The sequence below is a fragment of the Myripristis murdjan genome, chromosome 5 (assembly GCF_902150065.1).
Source record: "Myripristis murdjan chromosome 5, fMyrMur1.1, whole genome shotgun sequence".
NCBI lineage: Eukaryota > Metazoa > Chordata > Actinopteri > Holocentriformes > Holocentridae > Myripristis > Myripristis murdjan.
In genome coordinates, this window is record NC_043984.1 from 15295095 (window position 1) to 15309282 (window position 14188).

Sequence of the window (14188 nt, forward strand, 5' to 3'; positions counted from 1 at the left end):
CTGTACTGTACATACAGTGAGACGCCTGGAAATGTATGTGAAGTCTGGAGTTTTGGAATGGAAAATGTGTAGGAATCCTGGGATTAGCACTTCTCATACAAGTAGTCATGGTCTTGCTGAGCAATTAATTGTTGACTAATTGAGGGTTGCTAGGCTTAGAACGAATCAATTATATTGAATATGTGGAGGTTCCTGAGGACTGGATTGAAACCCTCCGTCTTAAAGCAGATCCATGCAAGTGTTTAATATTGATAGAACAACGTGACAGCTCTTCACATTTGTACAGGAGAGGGGAAATACACCAGGCACGAATGCGATGTGTCATTTTTTTTTCTTTACCTGCTACACCAGCTGCATCTGTGTTGCCTGTGGTTGGGTTCCAGCCCTGTTTTCTGAGAAGATTTCAAGTAGGCTACTACGGAGAATGGGTAAGTTACAACATTTGCCACAGTAAAAGCATTTCCAAAAATAGGACATGTCTATGTGTGTACCATGTTAACTGGCCCTGAATTAATTAACTGTATCTTTTTAACTACAGGATCAAGCATACATATTGATTTGATTGAATTATTTTAATGTGCAATGAAAGAGAACCCCACAAGGTTGCACTGCTTCCTCACATGACCTCAGGAACATTGAGGTATTTATTTAAATCATTTCAAAAAAGATTGTGCTTGTTTGTCACAGTTCTATGTAGTTTTTACCCGTTAGAAGGCCAGGAAGCCACATGTGGGGAAAAAACACAAGTACACCTATTGAATAAAAATACAGATCGGCAGTGTGAGGCCACACGGTTTCCGTGGTGAGTGTAGCAACCTCAGTGGATTTTAATGGACACATTCTATTGCAGGAGACGTGTTGTGCTGCATCTGTGCCTGGTGTATTTAGGCTCTTATGTACAAAGCCACCAACCAGTGCAAGAGCAAAATATCTAAACTGATTACATGATTACTTTGTGTAGTCTGGCGTCCATGATGTTTTTGCTGCACATTGCAAGACCATTCTAACTTAAGGCATAATAATTCATAAATCATACAGTAGGAAAAGAGAAGTGTCCAAAAGTAAGTTAAAAAAAATCATTCACTTGTTCTCTGTTGTGCACGTGATCATCAAACCTCCAGAGGGTTGTGAGATAATTTTTTGGCAGTCACAAGATGATTAAAACAAAGGGTTGTTTTCTTGCGAAATCCTGTGTCGTTTTAAAACACAATGGCTCCTCTAATCATTAGGCTAATGAAACAACCTGAACAGGTGCTTCTTTAGGTGGACTGTTCACCCTCTCAGCATATGCAGCCTGTGACAGGGGGTCAGGAGTAGGCACTGGTTTGATTTAAGGGGTCACAAGCCTAAAAGATTGAGAACCACTGCTCTGTGGGAACAATACATTTGAACAGGCATCATAATTCACCTTCTGTCCGGAGGCTCTAACATTAGACCTTCTGAATGGGAAACCAAAACATCTCAGTGTCATCGCTGGTGTGTGCCTCACCAAGAACACGTTTCAAGGCCTCATCTGGACTTTGTGCATCTGCTGAGATTAGTTTTGTCCAGACCCCATCCATCACACCCGCACACATTAATGGGCTATCAAACCCACCAACCAGACGGTATACCATCAAAACATGCTCCCAGCACTGAAAAAACCAAGTCACCATAGACCTGGAATGTCTCCTGGATGTAATGCTTTGGTTATCATGTTGATGGATGGAACTGGAGATGAATTAAATGTAATGCGCGGGTTGGATTTGATCCACCGGATGGGTTTCTCTTTATTCAGTTGGACAGCAAGACATGTTTATTTGCCCCGGTGCCATGATGATATAGTTTATGGGCAGTTGTTGTTTATGGGTACACTGCTGTGTGTGTGTGTGTGTGTGTGTGTGTGGTGGTGTGGGTGGGTCTGTTGGAAGAGTGCTGCGCCATGCTTGTGCTGTCACGTTGAAATATCACTGCACTCTCCCTTGATTGCTGTGTATGGTGCTTCAACCCCTATTCATAAAAATGAAATTGCATGCAGCGCTGTGCCTGCGAAATCAACTACGATACACCAGAGAGGCAGATTTAAGACATGACATAGCGCAGCGACTACTGTAGGGATTTGATAGTTATTCACCACATGGGCCAGCCTCTCATTTGTGAAGAGAGACTGATAAAAACTCAGCCGTATTGTTCTACTTCTGACAAGTGGTGCTTGTAGAAATGGTATTTTCCTATGGTTTTCATAAGAAAAATGATTGATTGTTAAGGGAGTGCGGATCAGACTAGCAATTATTGAGCCATGGCTTGTCTTCATCATAAAGGAAGCCAATGGTGCCAAGAGGCTCAGTGGGAGGGGAAGACAGCTGCTCATACATGACAATACACACCCTCCAAAAAAAGCTCTGTTTGTCCCCACTGCATGTTCAAAGAGAATGAGATTAAAGCTGATGAAGATGGAGAATAGACGTATTCTGACGGGCATCAACTTGGAGTCTTCTCATTGTGTCCGAAATATCAGCGTTCAATATGATATAATTTAGATGTGTTAGTTTGAAGCCAGATGCTGTTTGTGACTGCTTGTGGCTTGAGTTGTTTGCTTTGCAAGGTGACTCAACCTGCTCCAAAACAAAATAAGACACACTGTAATTATTTGCTTTATTAAATGCCATGCATGCTTTGCATGTCTTGCCATTATCTTTTCACCTGCAGAGCCACCTGCTTAAGTAAGCCTGCAAGCCAAGCCTTCCTTGCAGCTCTCACAGTGGCCCTTTGAGTATCCTGCCATTTCCTTTCAAAACAGGAGGATGTGAGCGCTGCGGTCAGGTCCCCCGTGTGCTTTGCCTACCAGCGCAGCAGTGTGAGAGATGGCTCCGTGACAATGGGGCTTCCTGGCAAAGTTTTCGCTGCGAAGGAAATCGCCTGTTAAACAGAGGAATGGGTTTGCATAGTGTAGAGAGGTTAGACGGTGCAGAGATGGCCAGGGTGTGATAATGTGGGAATGTGCTGGGATAACTGTGTCATAGCATTGTCAATGGTTGAGGTCTCCATGCCAACCGTTGCACAATAGGCACAATACAGCTTAGTGTGCCTCAAGGACCAAGGGTTTATTTTAAGAAATTGCAACATATGCTCTTTTTATCCCTTGGCATTCTTAGGTTATATTACAGCACCTTGATAGATATCTTTTTATTTTATTTACTACTTTAAAGGAGGGTTTAGACTCTCTCCATCACAATGCAGGCCTTGCCAGTGCTGTTGCACCACATAACAAGTCATGTACAATAAATATGAGTTCACTGGAGTTATTTTTCACTTGAGTTAGAACTAATTCTTAGTTTATGCTCAGCAGTTTTTTACAATTCCTTTTCAAGATGAGGTCTCTTGAAACCACCAGCTGTACAAGTCCTACTTTTCTTACTTTTTACAGAGCCCTCTTTACTGTCTCATCCTCCTTTTCTCAGCGCTGGGGAAAGATGAAGCACTGGAGTTTGCTAGAATCAGTTTCCCAGCAGCGGCCCAGGCTTTAAGATGGATCGAGGGGATTTGCATTGGGAGGGGTGGGGGATGTGGAGTAGGGATGTGCGGGGAGAAAGGGAGAGCAATAGAGAGATGTTATTGCTAAGGCGCAGCAAATGAGGGCTGTGGAGAGGGGAGGAGGAAGAGGGAGGGGAGAAAAAGGGGCATGCTCTTACAGATCAGAGAACAACAGTCCCATCCTTGTGCCCAGAGGACAAGCAGTGCAGCCGGCTCACACAGGGAGCTGAGGAGGGGAGGGGAGGGAGGAGTGACTTCTACCTGCTGTAGACACCACACGCACCCCTCTTCTCTCCTCCTCTTTCCTCCTTTCTTCAACTCTGCCTGTCTGGAGCTGCAGAAGACTGTCAGCCTAGTACAGACGTAGCACAAGATCAGAGTGCTGGCAGAGCAGCTGTGCCTACAGCTCTGCTACCTGCTCCACCACTCTGTAACACACTCTCTCTCTCTTTCTCCTTTTTCACACAGGCACACATACAGAGGAACTTTCTCACATGCACACACACATGCACACGCACACACACACACACACACACTTGCGCGTGCTGACAGGCAGGCAGGCAGACAGGCGGGCACACCCCCTCCCATTATCTGTGCAGTGAGCAGTGCTGCTCATAGTGGTGTGAGCAGCGAGGGGCTGTGTTTCTCTCCTTGGCGGCAGCAGCAGCAGCAGCGGCGGCAGCGGCAGCAGCAGGACGGGACCAGAAGAGAGCAGTCACCACCACACTTTACACTCCAGGAGAGATCACACACAGCAGCTTCAACATACTGAAGGCAAGCCCACCTCCCCTCCAGTCCTCCTGTCTCTCTCCTCTTTCTGCTCTTCTTCTCCTTCCTCTTTTCTCCTCTTCTTTACGTGACGCAGTGTTGCTGACCTTCCCTTATCCCCCCCCCCCACTTCTCTCCCCAGCGTGTGCCAGTGGGACAGCCATGGAGGACACCCTCACCTGCAGCCATGCCACCTTCTCCCAGGTGTTTGGACGCCAGGGACAGCTCATGCAAGCCAGTGAGTACCTGCAATTACACCTCCCGCCTCTTAATAAATCATTAGCCATCACCATGTCCCATGTGTCAGTGTATAACTGATCTCCACCCTCAGCGTTTCTGATCCCATCCTCAATCTTATTGCCATTGTAGTTTAGCTGCTGCTCAGAGGCATCAAGCCCTGTTTAAGACACGGTGGAATTGCCATAGCTGAAGTCTTCCAGGGGCTGCTGCTGTGACAAAGCATACTGTTTTGAAAAGATTGGGTTATTTTTGCTCTGTAAGAGGAGGATCCCAGTGGTGTGCATGCTTATGTAAAGAGCAAGAAGCACAAGCATTTCAAGGGTGTTATTTATTTATTTATTTTTTTGGTTATACGTGCAAGACAGACTGTTTGGTGTTGTGGCTGGTATTTCTGTCACTGTGAGAAGTTATTGAGGAGCGGGTTGACTGCATTTTGCATTGTGTAGAGCTATATTTTCAGGGCACAGCTACACAAGCACATCTCTCAGACACAATTCAGAATGAACTTGGGGGTGGGGCTCAGTTGGGGGGGGTGAAGAGCAGTTTGGAGACACAGTATGGGGTAATACAGCAATATAAATCAGTGGAAGGTCATTTCCTTGATTATTTGCTGTTCTGTTATGAGGATAATCATTAAGGTTTTTAATCACAGAGAACATTCCTGGACGTTATTTGGCAGTCTGAACTACAAACTGGCGTATGTTGATATTTGTCGTTTTACCGCTGAGTGCAGGTACCCTAATACTGATTGCTGTCAAGAGAGGGATTCATCATGCAGTTGGATAGTATTTCTGTGGTTGAGAGTCTGACTGACCGAGAGGCTATCAGAGATGCTCTCAGAGCTCAGTCAGATGACTAAATTATTGAAAACTGAATCTGTACAGAATTCCACGGGCACAAACACATTGAACAGAACCTTGAACCGCTGGAAATGAAACGCACTTCACTGATGTCTTATTATGCAGTATGCATGGTCAGAATACATATTTCCCATGGGAAAAGAGAGGGGAGATTGACTTGCCTTCAGAATGAGTGTGTCAGCTGCATCCTCCCTCATCTGGCCTGGTATCTCTCCTCATGGAGTCGTGCAGCGAAAACTTATTCACTGCCTTTGATGCCTCCCCTCTCCCATAAATGCAAAGTGATTCTTCACACAGTAGTATGTTGGATAATGAGGAGAGCCCCGGGCACATATCAAAATAAAACTGCCGCTATAGTCACATCCCATACATCGACTTTCTCACATTGGCGCTGAACTCCTGCATTTCCCATCATTATCACCTGGAATGAGCAAAGAAAAAGGAAACAGCCTGAATCATCGAGTTTCAAAAACAAACTCATTATCAGCAACGCCAGCCGAGACATGCTGTATTAAAGTGTAATTCTTGGTGTGTATCTAATAATAAGAGCACATCAATATTTTTCCTGAGCAAGCACACACATTCCCTGGCACACGTGTTCATTAATAAGCAGTGTTATTTCGAAGTACGGGATTTTTTCAGCCTATCTGATGTGTGGAGTTAAAAAAAAATCCAGCGCAGTGGATTGTTGTTGTCTTTGCTGATGTTTCTCGCCCCCTCTTTGCACAAGAGTACACTTTTATAAATAATGCTCTTTGTTTGAATGAATCTGTGGACTTAATACTGTGTTGATAAGAGGGAATTACTGTCAAAGGGTGGCAGGGCCCTGCTTAATATTCTGCTTCAGACAGGGAGAATGCTGAAAGCCTCTTTACTAACTGTGTGGTTTTGAAGTGCGGCTGATGAGTCTCTGGCCGCACGTGTCTGGCTGAGCCAAGAGTTTATTAGGTAGGACTCGACTCTTAGGTCTCTGCAGAACTTGATTTAAACTTTAATGTTCACATCACACACATAAAATGTTCACGCCCATGTATATAGTATATGTATGTGTTATTAAATATAGAAATGGGAGTGTATTCCTCGTGTGTGTGACACATCAGCAGTAAGTGTGAGTGTCTCAGTGTGTCTGGAGGGCATCTCGGTATAAACAGAAGGTATTAAAAAAAAAAAAAAAACGTGAGGGCCGGTCAGCTTTGAAGAGTCACCACATCGTATCACAGATGAGAGCTGCGAGAGTCGAGCCAGATAGCCACAGTGACACTGGAACTTTTGCACTCAAAATATAATTGTGAAATTTGTCACTTAAGAAATAAAGTAATACTTTGATGTGTCAGAATAACTCGAATTGCAGCGAAATCCGCAGTGGAATAATTTTGTTATGTTTGGAGTGAAACGATAGCTGCAGAATAGATGATAACATTATTTTGTGTTGTTATGCATGACAGTTAATGATAGACGAGAGGACAAATGCATTTAAAATAAAGATTTATGTCTTAAAAACCAATAATCTTAGAAGAATTTCTGCTATTTAAGAAGGATAGTTGCAACACAGTGTTCTTAGTGGCCAGAGTTGCCAATAAAGTCTAAGATACAAAAAACATCTCCTCCAACATGAATGCTTATTATAATTTTTGAGTCTTTCTGAATAGATTTGGCAGTAAATTTAGCAGGCTTTTATGGTTGAACTCCAAAATGATATTTAGAAACATACCGAAATTGTGCAACCAGTTCCTCTTACGATCTTCTTTATTTTAAATTTGGAGCTTTGTTTTTGTTAAAACACACTACAACACACGGTGGCCAATAAAGGTAACGTTTTCTAAAGATTAAATCTGGTTGAATCTGCCAGTCTTTTTTTATTCAGGTTAGCATGGCACTGCTGCAGCCAAGGCCTTTGTATAACCTTGGTTCTTTCACAGCGATCAATTCTCTCGTAACCTTTATTGAGACTGGTGTCTTACTACACTCATGTGCTGCAGCAGAGAATGATCCTGGAATTATCCTAATGAACTGCTGAAAACAAAAAACAAACAAACAAACAAACAAAAAACACAGTATCTAATAGTGAAAATTGCTAATGGAGCAGTGTGAAGTCAGCCAGAATGGTGCCATTACTATTTGCCACAACAGCTGCAACTGAAACACACACCCATATTTCAAGCACACACGCGCACACACTCACACACATTTTAATGTAAGTATTTTACATATGAATGTGCAAGTTATTCAGACATGTGCTGTATATGCAACTAGGCTTTTTCAACACACGTTTGTGAACAGTGTGAATTAAGTCCTGCACAGTCGCTCGTACTCCTCTGGTGCTGTTCCTCCTGACATGTGTGACTAACTAGTCCCTAAACATGCCATATCGCTGACTCATTTTGTAAGTTGAAAAATGTGGATTTTCATCGCACCATGCCCGCTTGTTTTATAATGAAAGAGGCACAATGTGCACCGTGTCGACTGCAGATGAACTCTTCTTGCTCATGCAAATTCTGCTTTGATTGAGCCACAATGAACTGGTTAGTTGTCAGAGTGGATGCACAGGCAAGAGGGGCAAGCTAACAGATATGCAAATCACTGTTCCAGTTAAGCTGCTGTTGTGTTTTGATGTATTGAGCTGAAATTGGGTTTTATGCTAAGTGACTCGGATACTTGGATTCTTTTTCTTTTCTGTCAGAAAGAAAACAGCAACATCTCTGCAGGAAAATGGAGTTATGATGATCTGCACTCGAGCTGTTAGTAGACCAGCAGGGCAGCATCTTAAAATTTTCTGTATTAGATATGTTCTATCTGTTGCAGAGGTTGCAGAGGTAGAAAAGTCCTTGATCCGGTTCAATAGGAGCTTTTCTCTTGGAACAACATTTATCCTAATATTTATATGAACAACATATTAAGAAAATTGTACCAAGAAAGTCCTCTTGTCCTAACAGCATCTTTTCATTTGCTGACTTTAGCTAGGACCATAATTTTGCCCCGAGCAAATGGCAAATGAAACCACTGTTTCTGAGAACTACAAAAGGACTGCTGAATTATTCACACGATCTTGACTTTCAATGTGTTGCCTGCTCATTGCTGGTTGAATTGTCTCCTTTTTCTTTACTTTTAATTTTACCAATGTTTTGTCCTAGTTTTTGCCCTTAAAATACTCGCAGCGTCAAAGGTTCAATACTGCATAAACAGCCTGCTGTGTAACCAGTCCCTGCAACCTCAGGGTCTGTTGCTCCTTGCCATGCACTGACAGCACACTGGCTCCAGTCACCTTTCTGCTCCACTGGACCAAAGTGATGAGGGGACAAGGACAGACAGAGGAAGGTTGTCCGCAGTGTCGTCCACGAGGCCTATAACTCTAACTGGAATATGTTTGTCCTCTAGTGTGGGGTGATCCTCTTGTCCCTCCTTGGAGAGGTCAAGGAGCTGGCTTTTGGCCAATATTCCCATCCCTATTAGATTCCTGGGCCGCCGGCCATCAGATCTAACTGTAATATAATTCTGAGAAAGAGAAATCCCTCTAAGTGCTCCTGTGATGGGGTCATTTTCAACTCAGGTGTATCAGCTGACTAATCGCAAAAGGTGACATCTTTTATATCCTCCTTGTTCTTAATAAAGGCCCAATCAGGTATATTTGATATGCACGTAAAACCTATGACAGTGACTTTGAATAGAAAATAGAAAATGTACTGCCTTACCTGCAAGCTTTTGCTTTGGTCAGGAATTTTATTGTATTTCTATCATTTTAGACTTTGCAACTCTAAAAATGTCTGCAGTGCAGATTTAGCTTACTCACTCCCCTCACAAGCAGACTCCTCTGAAAGGGGAATTTGGATACTTGATTTCCAGAGACGTCCAGCATCCTAGCACAAAGAATACAAATGAAGGTTAAGCTTTAAGTCAAATTTCGATATTTACAATGCTCAAAATATACTTAGGTTCATTTTCAGAATTATAAGATCAGAAATCAAAACACCTCAATAACTGGTGATTGCAGTATTGTAAAGTAATTTTTCTCCTTCTTCTTCTTCTTCTTATTCTACAGTGGACACGCAAAATCTTGACTTTGGACAAATAACTGTATGGGGCCATTCAGCAATGACAGAGGGCTACTAAGTTTGTTTTCCTATATTCTTAACAGCAAAGCTGTAAATGACTGTCGACTCTGCAGCAAGCCTAGCAGCAAGTGCAGTGCAGCCCACACTGCTCATCATGTGTAGGCACCTTTAGGCCCGGCGGCGCTGATTATCACTCCATCAGAGTCGATACACGCCTAATTTAGATCTCTCTCTGGTCTAATCCCCATATTGGATTTAAGAACCCTAGTAGAGCAGCCAGCGGCAGACTGGCAGTCGTCATGAGTCTCTTGGTCGCACGAGTCTCAGGGACAGCCAGAGGCCAGTTAACACGTCTTCACAGCTCTACAACAAGCTGCTGTAAGTTTATGATAACCTTTTTTGAGTAAGTTTCCGTTAAGTCCAGGTCTGAGGCTTGAGTTGCATGCAGAATTAGCAGACAGTGTGGAATGGCATGGACATATTCAAGGCAATGTGTCATCATAAATGCTTAATAGAACTTATAAAGCAACATTTGCAACCATTTTTTTTTAATGGACTATTTCAAGATTCATCTAACTGTGCTGCTTTCAGTTCTCTATTTTCAAAAAAGGACCTTTATAATAGTTTTTGAGGCTGGAATGAGTTTCAGCTTTTCTAAAGCTGAAACTAGCGGTGAGGTCATGCTCTGGTTATAAATAAATGGTTATACAGATTATAAATTAATGGATATAAATGATGGCTATCACTATTTTAATACAGCCTGGAGTGGAAAATACTGAATATTTCCTTTAAGAGCTACGTGTTTAATGTGTTGCTTTGGTGTGTATTATTATGTGAATGTGTTAGTGCGTCCTTTGTACATGCTACATATATACCTGTAGTTCTTTGTAACAGGAGATCAGAGGTATCTTCATTAGAGCACTTTCTTCCAGGGTGATCAATAAACCTATAGGAGTTCACAGACTGGACCAGTGCTGTGTTTACTCTCAGAATCAACATGTCTGCTCTTCGACAGGAAATCAACATCTTCCCCTTGATTGGCAGCAGGCACTTTACTAAGTGGAAGTACAGCGTGTGTGTGTGTGTGTGTGTGTGTGTGTGTGTGTGTGTGTGTGTGCGTGTGTGTGTGTGTGAGCTGGGAGAGACTGAACATCATGTTGACTCCTGACCTGCTTGCAAAGACAGACGTCTGTTGAGTCAGAGTAGCATCAAATGTAGGAGCCACTCTGCGTTTTACAGTATGAGAAATCTCACATGTGCAAGACAGTAACCCCCATGATTAAACTCCAACCAGTCTTCCTTTTCAGCACATATTGCTCGCTTTATTGTTTAAATTGATGTGTGTTGACCTGGCAGTTGCTGTCTTACTCACTGAGTGGGATTTTTCATGCTGATTTGGTTTTTGACAAGCACCACTAACCCAGAAAAAGCCGTTTTGTTGCACCAGCACAACATCAAACTTAATGTGTTTCATGGTATCTCATGGTATTGATTTCTTGCACTTAGTATCATTCTCCCTCCTCTCGCTCTCTTTCTCTTTAAATCTCCCTGTCTCTCTCTTTCACTCTCTCACTCTCTCTCTCTCACACACACACACACACACACACATCTACTCATATCACCCATCTACCTACGCACACACACAGGCACAAACACAAGCAGAAACGAGAAGCTGTGCAAATTGAGGTTATTGCAAATCTTGAAGCAGATGCACATAAGCTGAATACTGTGCACTCAATGAGCACCATCACCGGGATTTAATAGTCACTCATCTCCACCACTTTAAAGCAGCTAAATTTGTCACTGCTCGATCTGTTCTGTACACATGAAGCTGTCAGGGAGGTGTTTAAGGTATAAGTAGCAGCAGCAGCAGTTTGCATAGGGGAGCTAAGCCTTTTCGCCATACTCTGTGTGTGTTTATTTATGTTTGTGTGTGCATTTTCACTCCCCCAGCAGAGGGAAAACACGCACGCCGCTGTCTTAATCAGGTGGCGGACTGAAAAAACAAAGCATCGTGCAAAAGTAGAATCCACACCGTGAAAGCTGCTCTGATGAAAGATGCTGTGATGAGCAGCGGTGCGCTCAGAGTGTTACACGTGTATGGCTGTTGATAAATTTATACACCTCGGGAGCGGCTTTCGGTGTGCAGACTTTGCTTTTGTTCTGTGCTCAAGTCCATGCCTTGCTTTCTGCGTCATTGAACCCCTTGCCTGTGTGTCTGCTGACTCCACATATCTGGCTTACACTCTGCCCAGTACCACTGGCCTCTTTTCCTCTCTGCCTGCTGTAAACCCCTTAGTTACACCGTTCAGCCCTGCTCTGCACACACACGCTGAGCTGCTTCCCGAGCCCCGGTGTTCGCCTAACAATCCACCACAGGGCAGGAGGGGAGAGTGCATGGGAGGGAGGCCGGGATGTTCACAAAGACAGGGTGAAGTCAAAGTCAAAATGATACAGTCAGTAGCTACACTGCAAATCATGATACTACAACACAATCTTCATCATAGGTATACTTTTGACATATTCTCAGTTTCTTACTTCTGTATATATTGTAGTAATATTAATGTAGGATTGATGCGCATATTTTTACATAATGCACTTTTTTTTTTTTTACAACTAACTAATGCACATATTTGTATATTTCTTATTTTCTGTTTCTGTTTCCTATCATTTCACGTATGCTTATACATATTTTTCTCTTGAGAATTTGAGCTGCAGCTGCAGCTGGCTTTCCCCTCAGGGATCAATAAAGTGTTTCTGATCCTAATTCTGAAGTTATTTAGTCTCATATTCAGTGTTAAAATCTTGTTTTTTTTCTCTCCAAATAAGTGAAATTATCTACTAGTGGGATGAGATAATCCCAGTTATGTCCAATGCAAATTCACATGTATGAGGAGCAAGTATAAATATGTTGAAACAGGGCAGATTAGCTCACTGCTATCAAGAAAATGACACTTGATTCGAGAAAATTCGGGAAACAAGTAGGATCATTTCATCCCCCCAGCAGATTCTTCCCTGTTATTATAAGAAAAACAAGATTTTTAACAACAAATATGAGACTAAGTGACTAGTTAATTTGGACATTTTTTGCAGTAAAACCTATAGTAAAGCTATATACACATCACCAGTAGCATATATACTATCTGTTTCAAAGTGTAAGCCACAACGCTGCGTATCACCTCACTGCAGCGAACATACAGCACAATCCTATTCTCAATTGAGAAATGTTCAAACCTTATTATACAGAAGAGCCTGAAGCGTGACTCAATATACTGTCCATTCCATTAGACATCCCAGTTCTCATCAGTCATTTCGCAACAGTACTATGGTGCAGAGAACAATCCTTAAGAGAATCCCTCATACTCAGACTCTGTATAAATTTGCATCAGTAGTTAGTGCTGGCACTCCTGTGGTGATGAAATATTGCCTAGCCTCCTGAGTGCTTCTCTTTAACATGCAGGGCACACCGAGCACAGATGAGAGTGCAGAGTGCACACCGTGTGTACATTTTGGTTAGAGAACATAGCGTTAGTCTCAATCGGACTGCTTTCTCGCCCAGGATTATTGTTATTGTGGAAGGAGCCATTTTGTTGCTCTCATGTGAAAAACCTTATAACTCCAAATTTTGTTGATTTGCCTGTTTAACTTCAGCTGATGGATTCCACGCTGCCCTCTTGGTTGAGTAAGTTCTTCGACTTGCGGGTATGTGGAAGCTTTTCAAAAGCATTTCAATAAACAACAAGGCTGTCTTTCACCTCTTGAAAAGCTGACCTTTCGGAGATACAAAGTTTTCACCCGACAGTAGTGATTTGTTCCCGTAAAATGTGTGTCCCCTTGAAAAGAAGGAGGCCTGCATCTCTATGGTTTTTAAAGGTTAGCGCTATATTTAGCTGCTAGCCTCAAAATTTGTACCAGGGTACCTAAAAGTTCAGTGATGTTTTTGACAGCGATAAACTTGTGAGCAGTGTTAACATTGCAGCCTGAATACCTATGCTTCAGAAAGGCTGTTGAGTTGAGATACTTCACTGCTCACATGCTTCACCACCCAGTTTTGCGGAGAGGGAGCGATACACTTAAACCCCAGAGTTCCCAAAGATGTACACAGATCCTGGGTATCAGAAGTGAGTAGACCATCACTCAGTTCGCTAGATCGCTGGAGTGTGAAAGTAACCAAAGTTCATGACATGCAACTCTCCATAAGAACAGGCTGATTTGTGATACCCACTGAGAATACTGTATCACGAAAGGGGATTACAAGCTTGCAAGGAGATTGCGAAACAATGCAGTGTGTGTGTGTGTGTGTGTGTGTGTGTCTCCTCTTGTTAGAGATATGTGTTTGTCCATATTTGTGAACACTCACTGCAGTGACAATGGCAATGGCTGCAATGGCTGTGATACCAGGCCTGTAATTTAATGCCTGTTTTGTACACATGCCCCTTGGCACCATTTCTTTACGGGGGGTTTAGCTTGTCTCATTAATTAAATATTGAGATAATGGTTTGTCATATTACATTACATTAGAGGCCTCTTTTGTTTAACAGTGAGGCACTGAGAGTAAATTCACCTGGGTCACTGCTCGAATACCCCCGGTAATCTAGCCAATTCTACATCAGTGGCAAAAGGTGACACTTCCCACTTTAGTTCTCTGCATTGCATGAGAAGCTAATCATGTAAAATCATCAGTGTGCAGGCACCCCGATAGCTCACCTGGTGATCCGTGTGTCACTTGTTAAAGCTGCGTCCTGGGTTCGAATCTGA